The following is a 19,284-nucleotide window of genomic DNA, read 5'->3' as shown; positions in this document are numbered from 1 at the left end:
CACTTCTCAGAATTAAGGCTGTTCTGGAAATGCTCAACTCAGCCTAATGTGCTGTTCTCAATCCTCATTTTCTGCCTACAGGCCCTGGTGCCAATATCTTAATAATCTCCCCCCCCCCCCATTTTGCTGCAGCTTGCATTAACAATGTGTTTTGTTGGGGGAGGCAGTAATCCATATCTATCTCCATGTTGCAATTGCCCATTTACTTTCTGAACTGATCAGGCAGCAATGAGTGATTTAGAAGACTAAGAGCACAACACATTTGGGAGCATCAAAGGGTTGGCTAGTTTTATAGGAAACAGGCCTGCCTTTCAGCATTTTATAATTCATTGTGCCACATTAGTATGCTTTCATACGTTAGCACATATTGTAAAGCAGCAATAGCGTCAAACACTGTGCACAGCAGAGAAACAAAATCAGTAGCACATTTATTAGGGTAGTCAGGTGAAAAAAGGAGGACAGGGGTCCTGCAGCTTTTACAGATGTCTAGAAGAGGGAATGACAAGCTACACCTGCTGAAATGGCAATTATCACAGCAGCAGGAGTCCTGTCTTCTTTTGCACCTGTCTACACTTAACATCCATATATCTACCTTTCCAAAGTGCAATGGAGACAAGGTGGAAATAACTTTCCTCATTGTGTGCAGGAACGCATAATCTGAAGCTAATTTTCTTTTCTCTTGGCTTTGGTTAACTTGGCCATTCGTCATTCCATTTGTGAGTGTCAGGGCTCAGCTGTAGGCAACTGACTGAGCTGAGCCAGGGAACAAGCGGGAACCAGAACCCGGGAGCCGGCCAGAGGCACCACAGGAGGCCTGTGAACAAGCAGGAATCAAAATCAAGGAGTGAGCTAGAGGTCAGAGCAGAGGACAAAGCCAGAAGTCAGCACTGGAAGAACAAGTCAAACACTACATATAAATGCAGCAGAATCAAGAAGACCTTGATGGTCAGGCAAGGGTTCATTCTGTAAGCCACTTTTATATGCTTTAGTGTTTAGTGCTTATAAATGCAGTAATTTCAATAACAGTTCCTGTCAAGAGCCAAGGAAGCCCTTTTAGTTGGCCCAGGAGGATCCAGTGGCCAGCTTGGGTGGGTGAGGCAAGTCCAGATGCTCTAATCTGGACTTCTGTGTTTCACTGCACAGGACAGATCCAAAGGTCCCCAGTCTGGGCCACAGCACTCCTTCTGTCAGTGTTTGTTTTAGAACAGAGCTTGGAAGATTACTTCTAAAAAGGAATAAAATACAATTACTGTTACATGGCCCCCAAAAGGAATAAAATGCCATTACAAATTACAATTGTTCTGAAAGGAATTGATTACTTTACCATTCCTCAAAAGTAATCACTACAATTACAGTTAAGTTACTTTAATAAACAAACTAGAGTGCCTACAAGATGCTAGCTTTGCCTGCTGCACACCAAAGTAGCCTAAAACAACATTAAAAATAAACACAGAGAGAGAGAGTTAGGAGAGCAATTATTTTATCCAAAACATAGCAGCGGTGATCTCTCCGCTGGTGAGAGAGGCAGGGAGGGAGGCAGAGGCCACCGCTCGGATCTTTGTGTGTCAAACCAAGTGCAGCCCCCCCCCAGCCAGCAAGCATCACCTCTCTCACTCAACCACCTCCCGGACCCTGCCCTGCCACCAACTAGGGCACACCCACCCAAGCAAACATTTTCCCTGTGGTGCAAAAAAAGTTAAAACACTGCAAATGCAGCAAAGTTGACAGGGAGGGCGGCGGATGATGCACACCAAGTGCAAACACAGTATTCACACACACGCGTGGACGTCTCTCACCACCAAAGTTCTTTATCTCCATTCTGCTGCTGCCCCCTTCTCCTTCGTCATCCATGCCCTTGCCCTCTGGCTCCTTTCTCCCTCCACTCCATTCTTCTCCATCACTGTGCATTTTTTTAACAGTAGTTTTCTCCACTCTATCCCCATCTCGCCCTCCAGCTCCTCCCTCATCACCTCCTGAACACCCACAGAGGACAGGGGAAGTGCAACCCTATGCAGAATCCCAGTTTGAGGCACATGATTTTCATCCATGAATCAGAGGAGCAGAAGACTTCCCCGCCCCCGTAACACTCAAAAATAATGCTGGAAACATTACAATTACTCTTCAAAAGTAATAAAATTAATCCTTATTCCATTACAATCAAAATGGAAAGAAATTACCCACTTGTTCCTCAAAAAAGTAATAAATGACAAGTAACTCATTTTTTGTAACTAATTACTTCCAAGCTTTGCTTTAGAAGATGATAAATCCATTAAATGTTGAGATGGAATGAAAGTTGGTCCGCACATTCAAGCAGCATTCTACAACTGAAATATCTGCTTAACTTCTGTACTCATTTTCAAAGCGGGGAGGGAAATGCTCTATGCAGTGACATGCAATTTCTCCCTTAAGGACTGAGGCATTGGGATGAAAGCTGGTGGGCACACTCAAGAACACAGCATTCTGTATTTCAAATATGAACCACAGATTGACCCCTGTACCTGTTTTCAATGGGGACAGAAAAGTCATAAAACAAAACACAGTGCCATAACTCCTTTGAAGATTGAAATGGATGTTGGTATGCATATTCAGGAAGATACAATTATAATTACATATTCAAACTCAAGCTCTACCATCACGTAAGGTCTCAAGGTTAGGAGTTATTTATTAGTTTATTAATTTTATACTCTGATGCATGGCTCTAAGGCAGGGGTTGTCAACCTGTGGCCTGCAGGTGCCCCCAGTAGACAGCTCAGACTTCGAGCTTTCATTTTTTTAAAAAAAATTCTAGCCTTATTGTTGTTGTTGTTGTTTATTGCTGTGCCACCTTTTGGCCAAAAGCCCCTCAAGGCGGCTTACAAAAAATAAACACAAATATAGAAATAGAACTAGCCTTCCAAGAAAGAAAGTTATGGAGCAAAATGTGTAGATACCCTTTGAAGTCATTTATGTGAAATGAGCCAGCCTGTCTGCTCCTGCCTGCTAGTGTTATCAGCTAATGAGTAAAGTCAGAGCTGTGACTGATAAGTGACTTGTTTGGACACCAGACAACAGGAATGCCTGGAGTCCTAAAGAGCTGCTGTTTTGTCCTCCCCTTTTATTGCACTTCTCCTACTTTGGTCTTTCTTTCCTAGTCCTTGGAATCGCCATAATTTGCCCTTCCTTTTTCCATCGCAGCCAGGATGCATCTTTCCTGTGCTGGATTCACCTGAGATCAGATAGTGCCTAGAAATTATATTCTGCAAATGAAAATAGAAATGGACTGCCTTCAAGTCCATCCCGACTTATGGCAACCCTATGAATAGGGATTTCATAGTTAGTGGTATTCAGAGGGGGTTTACCATTGCCTCCCTCTGAGACTAGTCCTCCCCAGCTGGCTAGGGCCTGCTCAGCTTGCCACAGCTGCACAAGCCAGCCCCTTCCTTGTCCGCAACTGCCAGCTGGGGGGCAACTGGGCTCCTTGGGACTATGCAGCTTGCCCACAACTGCACAGGTGGCAGGGGACGTAACCCCTGAGCCACTCACTGTCGGGTGATCTTTAGCTGGCCCTTGACACCCAGGAGACACGAGCAGGGATTTGAACTCACAGACTCTGGACTCCCAGCCAGGCTCTCTTCCCCACTACTACTACACTATATGTATGGGTGAATGTTAAAGAACCCCTCTTCCTGCAAAAGACAAATATGAAAACTTTGCAAAGAGGCTTAGGCATGTCTCCTGCTTTGCAGGAGTCTAAGGCCAGGGGCTTGTTAAGAATTCACTGTATAGTTAACTTATAGGACAATGGTATATGTGTCTACTCAGAAGTAAGTCTTTGTGTTTAATGCAGCTTACTTTCAGGTAAGTGGGTATAGGATGACAGCTGGCCTAGGCTTTGGTTTAGGGTTGGCACTGGAGAAAAAAATAGGGTTCTTATACCTTTAACAGCTGTAAGGCAGGCAACAGGTCAAGCCTTTCCTAGTATGGAAATATGATTATGGGAAAAGCTTCACTATTACTACTCTCTAATTTTGTGTTATACCATGCCCCCATGAAAGCCATTTTGTGACTGGTGTCCCCTGCCACTCTTTTAAAATTTGAAATGTGCCCTCTGGTCAGAAAAAGTTGGCAAATCCTGTCTTAACCTCAGAGGGATTTGTGATTGGGGCTATGGCAGGCCTTAACTGCTGTTAGGGAAGTGAAGAAGCAGGCCACATTTACAGATACTATACCCTTTTCCAGCTCATTGGATGTGTAACCTCCCAACCTCTCTCAAGACAGAATACAATATGTGTGTGCAGAGCCTGGAACCCTGCATGTCCCAAATGCTGTTTTATCATGAACTGCCACACTGCAATGTATCTAGCAAAGTTGGAACCTCTGTGCTGTTAACAGAGTGAGCTTTTAATTCAACAGCAGTACAACGGATTGGGAGTGTGTGTGTTACTTTACCTGTAAAGGAGCAGACTTTTACTCTGCTATAATCACTGAGGATTCAGACTTGGCAAAATAAGAAAAGCTTACTTTATTGAAGGAAATACATAATAGATAGGAAAGGGATTCTAGTTTTATCTTTCTACGTTGGAGGTCCAAAGTCTAGTCATGACCTTTAACTTCATGCTACAGGTGAGAGAGGCAAAGCAAAGATGCCTCCTCTTCTGGAGAGATGGAGAAGAAGCAGGAAGGAGAGTTGGAAGGTGTGGTAAGAACATAGGAATAGCCTGTGGTCCATCTAGTCCAGCATCCTATTCTCACAGTGCAAGCAGGGCCTGAACACGAGCACTCTCCTCTCCTGCAGTTCCCAGGAACTGGTTAAGCATCCCTAAGATGATCAGTTTACAGGAAGGAAGATTAGCAGATAACAAGTACAGTCCAGCAACCTGGAGGACTCCTCTCTATCTCCCTTCAGAAATGCAACCCCCCCTCATTTGAATTGCATCCCCACAATTCCAGCATGCACATGGAGAACAGAATTGTTCCCCTTTTTTCCTTCAGGGAAATATATACATAAATTACATATACAAATAGAAGCAAATCTGCTTCAAGAGTTAACTATATTGTTGTTTGCATTATCTCCACCTGCTTCCAGTTTCAAGAGTCATCATTATCATCATCCATCAAAACTGGATCTTCCCCTTCCCTCCTCTAAAGCAAGATTAGTTTCCTCTCCTCACCATTTGTAGTGACCTTTCTTCTCCCAGGAACAAGACAACCAAACTATCCACATTTTTTGAAAAGTAGTTATGCTCAACACAGTAGGAGCAGCAGAACTTCTCTTCCTGGGCACATCCTTGTCTTCATGCATTGGACACAACATAACTGGCAAATATGTACACAGGGGCACACTATGGTCACATTCAATTGTTCAGCAGTGGCTTCACACTGCCATAGCCAGCCACACACTCCTTACATTATGTACCAGCTTTGGTGCAGAGATCCTGACTTGCATTAAGCCAGAATACCCAAGGTTCAACATAACGGAACTCTAGCTTAATACAAGCCAAGATCTCCACATTAAAGCCCATGAGCAACAGAAGATGGGGAAGGGATGGGCTCTAGAGTAGCTCATGGTCATGATACTTATCCACAGCTTCATAAATCATGGTTTGTCACAGTCCATATATGTGCCCCATTCAGCCCTGTAGCCAGCCTTCCTTGTTCAATGGGGCAGATACATTTCCAGGTGGGGCATTTTTTTGGAGGGGGGAGACACACAGTTTTAGCCAATTTCCCCCCCCCACACACACACACACACATACACTGGTGGAGAGAATATGAGGGCCAGGACAGGGGAAGGGAAAGGTAGTAACTTTTCCCCTTGCTCATCTTCCATCTAGAGAGTGTGTTACATGAATGAAGCTAGTCTGTTGAATAGTTTCACACTTTTTTGAGAAATCCCCAGGAATACCAGACTTAAAAACATGATTTTGCCTATAGCTATAGCCTTCTTTCAATTGTGGTCTATCCCTGTGTTCTGATTCTTCATGAACTACTTTGATAATGTCAGTGAGCTCCTAAGCTTGGCTTTGATGCTGCATTAGATATCTCATTTTTAGATTCCACCCAAAAAACCACGTCCATACTATAAGTTTAGGGAAGGGCAGGGAGAAAATAAATAGTTTAGGATGTTTGTTAACCACACCTTGAGAGTCCTCCTTTCTAATCTTGTTCCTGACGTTTAGTTTTCCTTTATGTTGGACAATCAAGGGATTTTTGTTTAACTGGTTGCTATATAAGGGATTCACTAAGCAACTGGAAACTAATTATGGAAAGCAATTGGATTTTTCCCCTGGTTGTTAGGTTGATTTTTCTGCCCAGAAACCCCGAAAAGGCCTCATGCTGAGCTGTACATATTGGGAAAATCAGAAATTAGGCCCGAATTATAGCCTTCATGGCCAGGCAGCAAGCTAGCTAACTGTAGTGTACACAGCAATATTTCTATAGCTGTTTTCATTCTTTTCCATCAAGTACACAAGAAAAAGAAAAAATATCCACTATGATTGTGAATACAGTGAGTGCTTTAAAAGAGAAAAAGGTAACTTAGGGTAGCCATTTTTCAGATCACTTTAAATTATCTCTCTATTTCACCCTTTAGCAATAAGCACCCAATCCTGTTCTACTCATCATAATAACTGCAGAATAAACAAACTTACCTTTTACTGCAGGCAAACAAACATGCTTCTTTATTGTTGGCTGGATAGAGAACACAACTGAAACTGAAAAGCAGAGCAAAGGAAAGTCCAAGGGGTGGAATCTATCTCTAGCCCATAATACAAAGTTCTAATATTTAATTCTTCTAGGTCATGTTATTATACAGGCTCTTTTTTTAAGGATCACTGAAGTAATTATAGGGTGATTGTGATCATGGAAAAACCACCCTCAGTCAGAGAAAATCTTGAGTGAGCACACTTTGGGGCATTCTTCCAGATGAGGCGTTGTGTACTCACGCTGCCTTATTCACTGAAATTTTCAGAAGGTCCTATTCTTAAATGGGTCCACTTCTTAAAACAAGCTATCATTCCTTAAATGGAGAGTGCCTTTGTCTGTCATGTCACAAATTAAAAAGACAATTTCCCAAAAGAACCCTTGGGGGGGTTGAAGTACAGTTAAGGGGGGTGGTACCCCCATTCCCCCCCAGCTATAGGCCTTGCCCCATTCCAGCCAAAGTTAGTCACGACTAAGCCCCATCAAAAGCAATGGGTTTTCAGTTAACCATTACTAACTCCTTCCATTGGTTTTAATGGGACATCAATCATTTCAGCTGGATTGAGGTCATTATCTTTGGCACATATCTCAAAGGAGTAAGGAACATGCTATCAGAATCATGTACATTGGATTCTGTGCCCATAAATGCTACTTGAAATGTTTTATTCAAAGGTAAGGTGGTAAGTAGGTTTGGGACAGGATGCGGGTGCTATCCCACTTCCTTCTTCTCACCGCAAACATACAGGTGGCCAGTCTGATCCGAGCAATGATATGGGGGTTAACATTTTCCATATCACCATTTTCTACATCCAGATAGCTTGCCCTCCCCGGGCAGCTGTTTCTCCACAGGGGAAAAATGGAAGTACTCCCTACAGCCTTGCAGGAGTGATTTTGGTCAGGAATATTAGAAGAGCGAATGTTCTCTCCCATTCCAAATCTCTTAACATAGAAAACTAGCAGTCCCCATCTTCCTACAACACATCCCCCTGCCATCTAATTGTATATGTAAAGGAATAGTTTATATGGAGGGTGTTCAGTTTCATGGACCCCCACCTGCAACTTCACAAGACACAGATTTATCTCCTCAAGTCTTTTCAGTGATGGCTCCTCTGCTGTGGAATCCCTTTTCAGCAAGCTTCTTGGTGACTTTCAAAATGCTGGGAATAATTTCTTTTTTGGCAGAACCCCTAGGCAGTGACATTGGCTCATTCTTACACTCAGTGTTGTGGCCTTGTTAAATTTATTCTCTCACATTAATATCCTGACTTTCCCCCCCATCATGGTACTTATGGCAGCATATACGGGATTTGCAGTTAGTCTCCCATCCAGGCACTAACTAGACCTAGAGCTTCAACAAGATAGCAGCTTCATGTGCCTTTAGACTATCTCCTTGGAGCATTTGAGTTTAACTATTATTTGCTGGGTTCTTATCAGATTTTATTAAACATTGTATTGATTTTATTATGAGCTGTCCCGAGTTCTCCTTTCAGGCACAAACTGCCTTTCCTTTTCAGTCTTCTTGTCAGACCAGAAGAGCCCTGCTCATCATGGAGGAGAATAATCCCACCCTCCTTACAGGGGAAACCTCTTTCTGGCTCAGGCTTCCTCTAAGGCAGTGGTTTCCAAACTTTCCCCCCCCACAGACCACTTGAAAATTGCTCACTGATTTTTCTACCTATTGTAGCAATTGTAAGGCACTCTGCTAGATGCTGTATGATTTTATAATTGTATTTTTCCAGACACTCTATGGACAACCTGAATGAAGCTCACAGACCATAGTTTGGGAATCCCCACTTCAGGGTTTATAAGCCATCAGCCCCAGCCTGGAGATTTGCAATCTCTTATCAGCTTCATCCTTACTCACCTGCAGCCAATCTTGGCTGATTGCTGGTTGGGCTACTCTTGAACAAGCAGCCAGTTTAACAATTTCTTTCCCACAAGGCCCATGTATGAGGATAGCCCTTATTGTCGCTGAGTAAAGTCATCTAGACATTCCACCCTGTCATCTACATGCAGACTGGACAAAGACTGCACATTTATTTTGTCTGACTAATATTTGGAAACATCTGATGGTTGTCAAACGTTCCACAAAGCCATGAATGTTCTAGCAAAGGTGATAGCCTATCTTTTAAATTGAATAATAGTATCACCTGATACCCCAACCCAACCCAACCCTGCAGGATTCTAGACACACATACACAACACTTACAAATAAGTATGACTTACACTGCAGTATGAACAAATTGAAAAATTAACTTTCATAATTTATAGATAAAGGAATTATATTTAATTTCATTTTAAATAAATTTTCTAAGTTTGGATTACTTCTGGGGCTTCAAATAAAAGTGAAGAAGGCAGCTGGACAGCCACCTGTTGGGTATGTTTGAAACTGGATTTCTACATTGAGCAGGGGGTTGAACTCAATGGCCTTATAGGTCCCTCCAACTCTATGATTCTATACCCAATCTCTTGACCAAAAAAAAAAAAGGGGGGGGGCTCAAATTGACCAGTCTAACATTTATTTAAAACATTCATTTAGTAGAACTGTAACAAAGAGAATTGTGCTAATAATTAATTTACATCCTAAACTAAGTGTGGCCAAACTACACATTATAGAGGAAATTAGAAATTGGATCTTATTCTTCAGACATTTTATGTTTTTACTTTAATGAACCCATGGAGTGCTCTGAAACTGATATAGCAGAAGCACTGGGGGAGAGGTTGCTTAGCCTTCCCCTGCACCATTTTCCTGATGTATTGCCCCTCAAAGCTGTTGTTATCCTTGCAGCAGAAAATGCAGGTACATATTATCTTTTCCCAGTTTTTTTAGGGTGGTGGTGTAGATCAGGAAAACCACATGGGAGAAAAGGTTAACCAACCCCTTTCTCTGTGCCAGAGCCTCCCACGGCTGCATTAAAGAAAAAATAGAAATAATCTGGGGATCCAATCATGAATAATGTGTAGCTTTGCCACACTGTTATACAATAATTGATTAGAATTTAATTTCATTATTAGAATGTCTGTAACAATTTTATTAAAGTAATGATTCAAATAAATACTAGACTGGTTCGTTTGCTCATTTCTTTTTTGAAAACTCAAATGGACAACCTTGAATCTTTAATTTAGTGCTGCTTCAATTTTAGATATATTATTTCCAAAATAAGTCCAGCACATTGTATTAGTTCCAGGATAGTGGCACTGTAGCTGGGGAAAAGCATCTGTTGTAATAAGTAAATGTTAACATTTCTGAAAATGTTTGTGTCTGGTTAATATTCAAGACACAAAGGTGCATTTGGGTTTTTGTAGCTGCATTAAGCTACAAAAGAGCTGTCAAATCAAATCAAGCTCCTTGTGAGTGGTTAATGCAAAATGATACCAAACAGAAGAGCCTAGCAAATCACCTACTACATTCTCCTAGCAACTTCCTACTCTCTACAGCTTGTTGCTAAGATGATTCCTTTGAGTCCCAGCAAATTCTATGATGGCCTTCTTTTTTCTTTCCTAAATTCTATAATAGGACACTTTTTTTGCTTTTGAAAAACAGGTGAGAAACCATACTTACAAGGTGGTGGTGGCAGAAATGGTTGTTCAGCCTGGTAAAATTGTGGGAGAAGTTATGCTGACTAAAATATTTTAATCAGTCAGCAGTATTCACTAGTGCTTTTGAGCCCTTCTTTTTGAAAATTTGAGGGCTGTGGTACAGTATATTGAAATGGCCTAATAAGAGGCTGGAGAAACTTTGTGGGCTTGCACTTACCTTACAGTGGCCAAAAGGTCTTTTTTCCCTTCAAACCTTTCTTAAAACAGCCAGCATGTTTGCTGAGGTGCACAAATGCTCCATGTATTAACTGTGAAAACTAGTGATTTCATTATAAATGTAGAAGAGGCAAAGCCAGAATCAGCAAAGGAGTAGTCCAGAATCTTCCGGTTTTGTGTATGTCTAATGGCATATGATGGGAGCACATGTACTGATTTGACAATGTGCATTAAAGTGGGAGGTTGCTACTAAATCTGGAATCACTACATACATACATACATTCCTCCTTCGCCCATTCACAGGACTATTCCAACTAAACTGTTACTCTCCAGAAAAAAACCCAACTATAAAGAGTTTAACAGTGCAATTATACATAGGTCTACTCAGGAGTAAGCCCCACTAAGTTCACTTGGGTTTACTCCCAGATAAGCATGTATTAGATTGCTGCCTAAAGTTCTATAATTGTCCTACATTAATTTGTTACATGAGAAGACTAAAAACAGGAGTGCTGTAAAGTTATTGAGGCTGCATTCCTAGAACCTCTTACCTGGAAGTAAGCCCCACTGAATTATTTCCGAGTAGACATGGTTAGGATTGTGCTGTTAGTCAAAGAAGTGTATTTCTAGGCAATGATACTGTGTTGACAACAAACACCTGGAGGCACAGAATGTATGTCTTATGCCACATGAATGTAGATATACTTTATTTTAAATACCTTGCAAAATATGTCTTCAGGTACTGGTAGTAACTGTCTAATTTTACCCCAAAGAGCTACTGCTAGCAAAGCTGCAATCCAATACAAAGCCTGCAATCTAATACATGTCCAATACATGCCTGCTGAGAAGTAAGCTCCATTGGGTTCAATGGGACGTACTCCCAGGTAAGTGCATATTGGACTGCAGCCAAGCTCATTGTGTGTGTGTGCCATATGAAATAATCATGGAGAGTAGAATAGTATTTATTAAGATTGTGAAGGATGTCTATGGGTCTGTCAACACAGCTTTGTACCGTACAACAGACATGGAGCCCTCTGTTTACTGTCTGATACATGTAAGGTATTTTGCTCCTTGTGCTGTAAATACAAATTATTTATTTGGTCATGATCCTTTCCAACCTTAGCACTTTTAAGCCCCATTGATTCTACTGTGGGAGATAAGCATATGCTTAAATCTCTCTCATGGCAATCAATGGAACTTAAACGTGCTCGCCCTCAGCCATATGCGTGTAATGAAGGTCAGAAGTGTTATACTGGAGGGGGAAAAAATCTTGTGGTGACATTTCTGTATATTTTATACAGCCACAAGAGTGGCTGTATACTATAGCCAGCATGGATTTTTCACATTCTGCAATGGGGCGGCATATAAATACAATAAAAAAATATGATTGTCCAAAGTGTAATAAAGGTCTGGTGTGGATGTGGCCAGGGACAGGTTTGTTTTAAATTGGGGTGGGAGGTAGGGTTGCCAGGTTCAGGGCCTGAGACTGATCCTATATCTTTAGGAGAAGAGAAAGTCAGCCAAGTGCAGGTGTTCTTGCAACATTGTAATGGGAAAAACCACAAGGTGGAATTCTCCCTTGCCCCTGTACAGCTTTTAAAGATACAGAAAACCTCTTGGTTGCCAGGCCCGGCCTCATATTTACTTTACTCACATTTTCCTTACGTTACCAAATTCTTCCAAGCTACACAGGAAGTGGATTGGACTGTGAAAGACCAACCCAAATTGTGTTTGCATTTTGACAAATTTGTAGGGCAGTCCAATATCTCAGAGAGGAGGTCAGGTGTCCTGCTCCCCTGGTGCATTCACTATAGCTGCCCAATTTCCCTGCTTTTTAAAGTTCGATAGAAATATCTGTGGGCTATAGGTACGTTCTTAAACAGCAAGGTTTTTTGCCTATTAGTGAATATAATTAAGACTCACGTTTGTTTTGCCTTTTCTTTCAAATGTTTACAATGCACAATGTGCAAAAACATCCCCCGGTGAATACAGATAGCAGTCATCTTTCTGAATGTTTCTTTTTTGAATGTATTTATTTCTGGCTTGTTAATCTTAAAAATGTACAATCTGCCTTTCCATTTATGCACTGGAAATGACTGTGTATTAGATGTGGTCAAAGCCTATGCATGCAAATATCTATGTGTATAAGTTTTCCACGCAATCTTGAATCTTGCACACTAAGGATTATTGAATTCATGGAATGTATAGGTGTGTATGCTTTCCTTTGTAGATGATCATGCATGGATGTTTGGGCATGCAACCTCAGGGCAGAGCCAGAGGTCTGAATCCACAGCTATGTTTTAGGTGTAAAGGGGGCTTCTATGTGTGAGTGTCCTAGGTACTTTGCCTAGAACTTGAATAGATATGGGCAACACAATTCTCCCATGCCGTGTTTGTGTGTGGTTGTATATACCCGTATTCGGTAATTCCAGTGAAGCATCTCAGCCAGGCTTAATGAGATGGCTATCAGAGGCACTGTTTTACAGTGGTTCTGATCCTATCTACAGGGCTGTTTCAGAGAATAGCATTGGGTGATTGTCTTTTACCAGCTTTGGCTGGTAATACAGCTACGGCTGTTTCTGGACTGGGATAGCCTGACCACTGTTGTCCATGCACTGGTAATTTCCAGGCTGGATCACTGTAATGTGCTCTATGGCTGCCTTTAAGGTTGGTCCAGAAGCTGCAGCTGGTGCAAAACGCAGTGGTGCAACTGCTCACTGGGACAGGGTATCGCCAGCATATTACCCCACTGCTGAAAGAATTGCACTGGCTGCCCATTAGCTACAAGGCTAAGTTCAAGGTTTTGGTTTACAAAGCCCTATGCAGCTTGGGACCAGGATAACTAAAAGGTATCTTACCCCTTATATACCCAGTCAATCACTGTGCTCTGTAGGTGAGTACCTTATCAGGAGGTCAGTTCCATACAACATGGGAAGCGGACCTTTAGCGTGGTGGCACCTCCCCTTTGGAATTCCCTCCCCTAAGAAATAGACAGGCACAATCTCTGTTATCATTTTGGTGCCTACTGAAGACCTTCCTCCTTCTACAAGCCTTTTAAGTAGAGACCTTATCCCATTCTGCGTCTGTGTTGGAATTGCTTTTTAAGATGTTTTTAAAGCCTTTTTTTTAATGTTTTTAAAGTTGTTTTGCTTTTAAAGTATTTTGTTTTAAAGATTATTTAGAGTGTTTTTATTTGCTGCCCTGGGTCGTTCTGGGAGGAAAGGCGGGATATAAATTTAATAAATCTTACTATATAATATTTTTCTAAGTGTCACACTATCTGTGAACGCTTCTGTACAGGCGCATGCCTATGCAGAAGTGTTCATGAGTAGTGTGACACTGTGAGGCGAGGTGGAGGCAGGGGGTGGGTGATTGAGTGAGTGTGAGAGATGGAAGTGGCTGTGCTGGCTGCAGAGTTGCAAGTTGCTTGAAGACCTCCAGGTGACAAACGACTAACAAATCTATTAAATCATCATTGACTGAGAATAAGCATTGTGCCCATGCTCTTTATTCTCACCCCTTCTCCTTTCCTGTGCCTAGGTTTGGTACTTCTATTGTGGTTTATTAAACTACAGTTTCTTGTTACATCTGAACCAGGACACTGTGGTTTAATCTCTGTTTACAAATGAAGATATGAAATCAGGATCCCAATTTGGATGTAATGGAGTACTGAATTAAGGTGTGCAAGAGAAAGGATGGGGGAAGGGGAGAACCAAATGTACAGGCACAAGGCTAATTCTTGATCTAATAAACAAGGTTTATTAGACTAAAATCATGATGTCTGAACTCATCCTTTGTGTGCTGTCCCTTGTGAAAATGGGAGACCACTGTCCTAGCACCAGCAGACTGCTGGAAACATGCCCTCTGCTTTTTTGGTAATGCCTTTATTCACTCTTGGTCAACTTAGGCTGGGGCAGGTGAGCTTCCCATGGCTTCTGGCTTGTTTAACTAAGAACAGGAGGCCCATCAGATGAACTCTCAGTCTCCTGCCAGGCAAGAATCAGGCTGTCTTCCCCTCCTTAGCTTGAGTTAAGCTTGGGGCTTCTCAAATCGTCCAAGCAGCATTGGGGGACAGGGACTCTTATTCCCTGGGTGGTACATGAATATAGTAAATCTCAAAGTCTAAATTAATTAATTTGTATTAAAGTAGGACATAAAGGGAAAATAGAAGAAAAAGCAGAGAGCATATGCAATAAAGAAAATAGCTTATTGGTCTACCTAAAACTATACTGACCAAGTACAGTAGGGCCCCGCTTTACAGCGCTTCGCTTTATGGCGATTCGCTAATGCAGCGGTCTCAATTAGACGCAATTAGACTAAAGCCCCACCCATATGGCGCTTGTTCCGCTTTTACGGTGGTTTTTGGGCATCTCGTGCCATTCTATTCAATGAGTTCTGCTTTACAGCGGTTTTCGCTTTACAGCGCGGGTCCGGAACGTAACCGGCCATATGAGTGGGGCCCTACTGTACACTTTCATAGAGAGACAGGGTTATCCCAGTCATACTTGCAGCCTCTTAGCACGGTTGAGAAATGAAAAAATAGGGGAATTTTCCTCCATATTTTATGTCTTCTAGTCACCAGGGTCATTAGTTATAGCTGAGGGGCTAACGACCAATGTGGGCTGTCCAGGGACAAGGACCATCCAAGGAAAGAGGTGATTAACACTAGGAATCCCCTAGAGAAAGTGAGAAATGATGTGGCTAAATCTTTTTGTGCCAGTCAAGCATGTGGATTTAAAAGAGGCTTGTGGCTTCTAGTTATTGCAGCCAAGGGCAAGGGATTCTTAAAGTGACAGGCCTTCTATGGGCAGGTCTATGTCACACTTAAGAGATGTTAAGACCTGGGGGAAAAGGGGGAAAAACACTTCCTCTGTTTTCCGTGGGGGGAGGGCACTCTCCACCACATTTTTAGGTCCCCCCTCCCCCGGCCTTCATAGTTCTACTGTAGTCACACTCCATATCCTACTCTGCACCCTACTGTACTATTTTTTTTAGAAGTATTTGCTTTTAAAGATTTTGTTAAAAACAAGTTTGTTTCAAAAGGCGAAGAACAGCATGTCTATTCTCCTGTAAAAAGCTGTGCTCCCTTCCATCTTTACTTACGTGGGATGTTAACATTGCTCTCTTTTCTAAAAGTGCATAATGATAAAATTCAGCTGGGCATGCTTTGTATGATCGTGTAAAGTTCCTCAAATTACTGCCAAATATTGAGATTTGTTAAAAATGTAATGCTAGCACTGACAAGTTAAAAAAATTATTTTGCCATTGCTCTCAACTAAATAAACAGAAAATTCAGAGCCTAATTTTCCTCTCATACTAATTTTTTTTCAGGTCCCCTCTGGCACATAAGTATCGTAGTCAACAAAAGCAGCTGGCCATACATAATTCACCAGTGTTCACTTGAGACATCCACCTCTTGTTCATCTCAGTCCATACACTGCGTACTCATTGTACTACATCACCCTTGAAAAGAGAAGGATGCTAGTGGCTAAAAAAGAAAATAGAGCAAAACTGAAGACAACTGTTACAGTCTGTGGTTTAAAATACGTCTAAACCAAACAGATAACAGAAAGCAATTTAAAAATGGAAGAAGGCCAAACACACCATCTAGGATGATACACCCACTCTATTGTTTCCAGCCTAAGTGCTTTTCATATTACATGTAATACATCCCCAATAGCAGTTTCTATTGCGGCCTCTGATTCAGTTTCAAATATTATTTACTCACCCTGGAAAGTTATTGCTTTCTAACTTTCCTGGTACTTACTGCCATCTGAATTAGATTTTCAGTATCCTCTTTCTCTTTTATGCCTCCGTTATCTGCATTTCTTGGTCTTGCTTCTTGAAGTTATATATAAACATTGCCATATAGTTTTCTGTTCCCGTTTCCCACTTTCAGTATTGCTGTAAATCCACAGGAAACTTCAAAAATTATTTGCTTATTTTGGTGCAGAAAAGCTTAAAACATTGAATTGTGACGTGATCCAATAACTGAGCACCACAAGAGTAGCAACAGCTTTCACAAGGTTGTTTCCTTCCACAGTCAAGAGTAGAATCCATTTGTGTGCACGGTTCACTTGATGAGGGTCCTGGGGTCAAGCTTAAGCATGATGTGTGTTTTCGTTTACAATATATTTTGAGAGGAAATTTAGAAGAATCCACACATTTGGCATCAAATCCAGAGGAAGTTAATCACACTTGGGTCCCAATGAAATAAATGGAGCAATTTATTCATGTTAACTTAGATCATTCTGGATGTGGGGAGGGGGGCTGCATGCAAACCTTGCAGGCCAACATAACAAGCAGAAATCCTGTTACTTTTATCTTGCAGCTTCTGCAAAGGATATCTGTGTAGTGAATTGGCACATGTTGAAAAAATTACATGAAAATAGACTGGTATGGGTTTTGCTATCAGTTTTCTCACAATAGGATTACCACTGTGGGTTTATCTTAAAACAATATGGAGCCAGAGTCTTGGTCTTAACAAAAGAATGTTAAGAGCCTGGAATATCAGGTGACGTGCCTCAGTGGGAGCTAATTCATAGTTAAAAGATAGTTTGTTGACAAAGGACCACTCTGAGATGTTATAAATAGGAAAAACCAATCAGAGAATGGGGTAGATGATATACCGCCCAGACAGGTAAGGATGATGTAATCCACATTTCTGTGTGAAAGGAAACAATCAAAACTGGAGTTTGGAGTCTATCCTAAGGGAGAGACAAAGAGATGTGTTTTGGACTCTAAACTATGAGAATATTTTGAGTTGCTGGCTGCCTCTCTCTGGAGATGTGAGGTAGGCTCCAAGCAACAAGATGTTCAAACTGTGGGTCTCTGTAAATTTGTAAAAAAAAAAATCCTCAAATTTTACCAAACGTAAGCCTCCAATGACCTCAGCCCTAAGGAGATCATACCAGGGTAAGCACTGTGCCTCTGGAATGTCTAACCCAGGAGTCGCCACAATTTTTTTTGGACCAGAGGAGACATTTCATATACATGCATTAAGCCTCATTAAACACAAATAGACTTACTTCTGAGTATTATTATTATTTCCATTTATAGACCACTTACTATCTAAAAGATCTCAAAGCATAATACATAAACTCATAATACATAAGCTCAATACAAAAACAATATCCATGTAATAAACATATACATAAAAATAAATGTACTGTCTTCAAGTCGATTCCGACTTATGGCAACCCTATGAATAGGGTTTCATGAGGCTGAGAGGCAGTGACTGGCCCAAGGTCACCCACTGAGCTTCATGGCTATGTGGGGATTCAAACCCTGGTCTCCCAGGTCGTAGTCCAACACCTTAGCTACTACATCACACTGGCTAAACACAGTATAAAAGTCAGAATTCACCAAGGGAAGCTCATAAGCCGCCCTCTCCGCTCTATAAAAGTGACAGAAAACTGAAATTATATTGACCATGGAGGAGAGTGACAAATAGGTAAAAGTTTATCGCTAGTAGACACATATACCATTGTAGCATAAGTTAACTATACAGTGAGTTCTTAATAAGTCCCTGGTCTTTAGCTCCTACAAAGCAGGAGACGTGCCTAAGTCTCTTTGCAAAGTTTTCACATTTGCCTTTTGTGGGGAGCGGGATTCTTTAGCATTAACCCACACTTATTGTGTAGCAATATTTGAGAAAATAATTCCTAAGCACTACTTGATCTCAGATGAATCCAATGCAGGAAAGATGCATCTCACTTATCATAGTTCTGACTTCACTCATTGGCTAGTAACTCTGACAGGCAAAAGCAGCCAGGCTCTTTTCACATACACTGCAATCCAATAATGTCTACTCAGAAGTAAGCTCCATTGTGTTCAATGGGACTTACTCCCAGGTAAGTGTGTATTGGATTGCAGCCTTAGAAGGGTACTTGCACATTTTGCTTCACAACTTTCTTTCTAGGAGGGCTAGAGAAACTTTTTTTAAAATGAAAACTCAAATTCTGGGCTATCTGCTGGGCACACCATTTAAGGCCTTCACAAGCACAATGTCAGCAACCTTTGGTCTAATCGCTTGGCGAAAGGGTATGAGTGTAACACTGCTACACTGGCACATAGTTTTTGAAGTATGTACTCACATAAGCCAACGTTTTGTACTTAAATATGTGTATACTGTTGCTATGATAGATTATGAAATTATCTTGCCCATGATCTAAATTCCTGGCTTCTGCATATGTCATCATGTGCTCAAGACAAGTGGGAAAGGTTATATATTTTAACATGCATCTTGAAAGCAGTTTCTTTTCAGGCACTTTGCTATTTAATACTAAAAATATAACTTAAAATTATTCCTGTTTTGATTTCTTTATCTCCTATGTTTCTGCAAGGATAGATTAGAAAGATTAGGATCAGATATGTTCTTATTTTCAAATACATGTTGAAAGAAGGTTTTAAAGATGCTCTTCAGCACTTGATCTAGGTCATATAAGCCTTTTTTTGTTCCATTTCACTTTCTAATTTTTTTAACATCAGAAGATACTGGTCTGGTGGAAACAAACATTAAAAGATTGCTTACTACAAATTATATCTATTTGTAATATTTATTGACTTATTTATTATTAATGTTATATCTCACCCTTCCTTCCAAAAGACATGTCTGTCAGGACATGTGACAACTAATGCACAAAGGTCCCATAATTAATGTAGATAAATTTCTAGCAGAAATATAGCAAACAAGAAATAATGTGTTGCAACATTTATGTATTCTCATATTAAAGACACTGGTATCAAATGTTATAGGTGTATGCCAAATGACTTGGACAAGAGTGAATTATACTTTCATTTTTCAGAAGGTGGCATCAAACTGCAAAATATGGATGTGTTTTATTTGTG

General features: G+C 41.1%; 2 long non-coding RNA genes across 4 annotated transcripts; one reads left to right on the top strand and one right to left on the bottom strand.

The window, feature by feature from the left end:
- Positions 1-429: 429 nt before the first annotated feature.
- On the bottom strand, positions 430-10,606 carry LOC133388767 (uncharacterized). Of its 2 annotated transcripts, none has more exons than XR_009763900.1 (3): positions 10,439-10,606; positions 6,630-6,692; positions 430-814 (listed from the first exon to the last, which is right to left on the bottom strand). It is a non-coding gene; the product is annotated as an uncharacterized LOC133388767 (long non-coding RNA). The 2 variants fall into 2 exon arrangements; XR_009763901.1 differs by lacking the exon at positions 430-814 and adding an exon at positions 1,158-1,225.
- LOC133388768 (uncharacterized) lies at positions 8,944-17,342 on the top strand. Of its 2 annotated transcripts, none has more exons than XR_009763902.1 (3): positions 8,944-9,058; positions 11,208-11,318; positions 15,766-17,342. It is a non-coding gene; the product is annotated as an uncharacterized LOC133388768 (long non-coding RNA). The 2 variants fall into 2 exon arrangements; XR_009763903.1 differs by lacking the exon at positions 8,944-9,058 and adding an exon at positions 10,068-10,225.
- The last annotated feature ends 1,942 nt before the right edge of the window (positions 17,343-19,284 follow it).

Source organism: Rhineura floridana, chromosome 7 (genome assembly GCF_030035675.1).
Source record: "Rhineura floridana isolate rRhiFlo1 chromosome 7, rRhiFlo1.hap2, whole genome shotgun sequence".
NCBI classification, from domain to species: domain Eukaryota; kingdom Metazoa; phylum Chordata; class Lepidosauria; order Squamata; family Rhineuridae; genus Rhineura; species Rhineura floridana.
The sequence above is the reverse complement of the archived record's forward strand: the minus strand, read 5'-3'. Positions and strand labels throughout refer to the sequence as shown.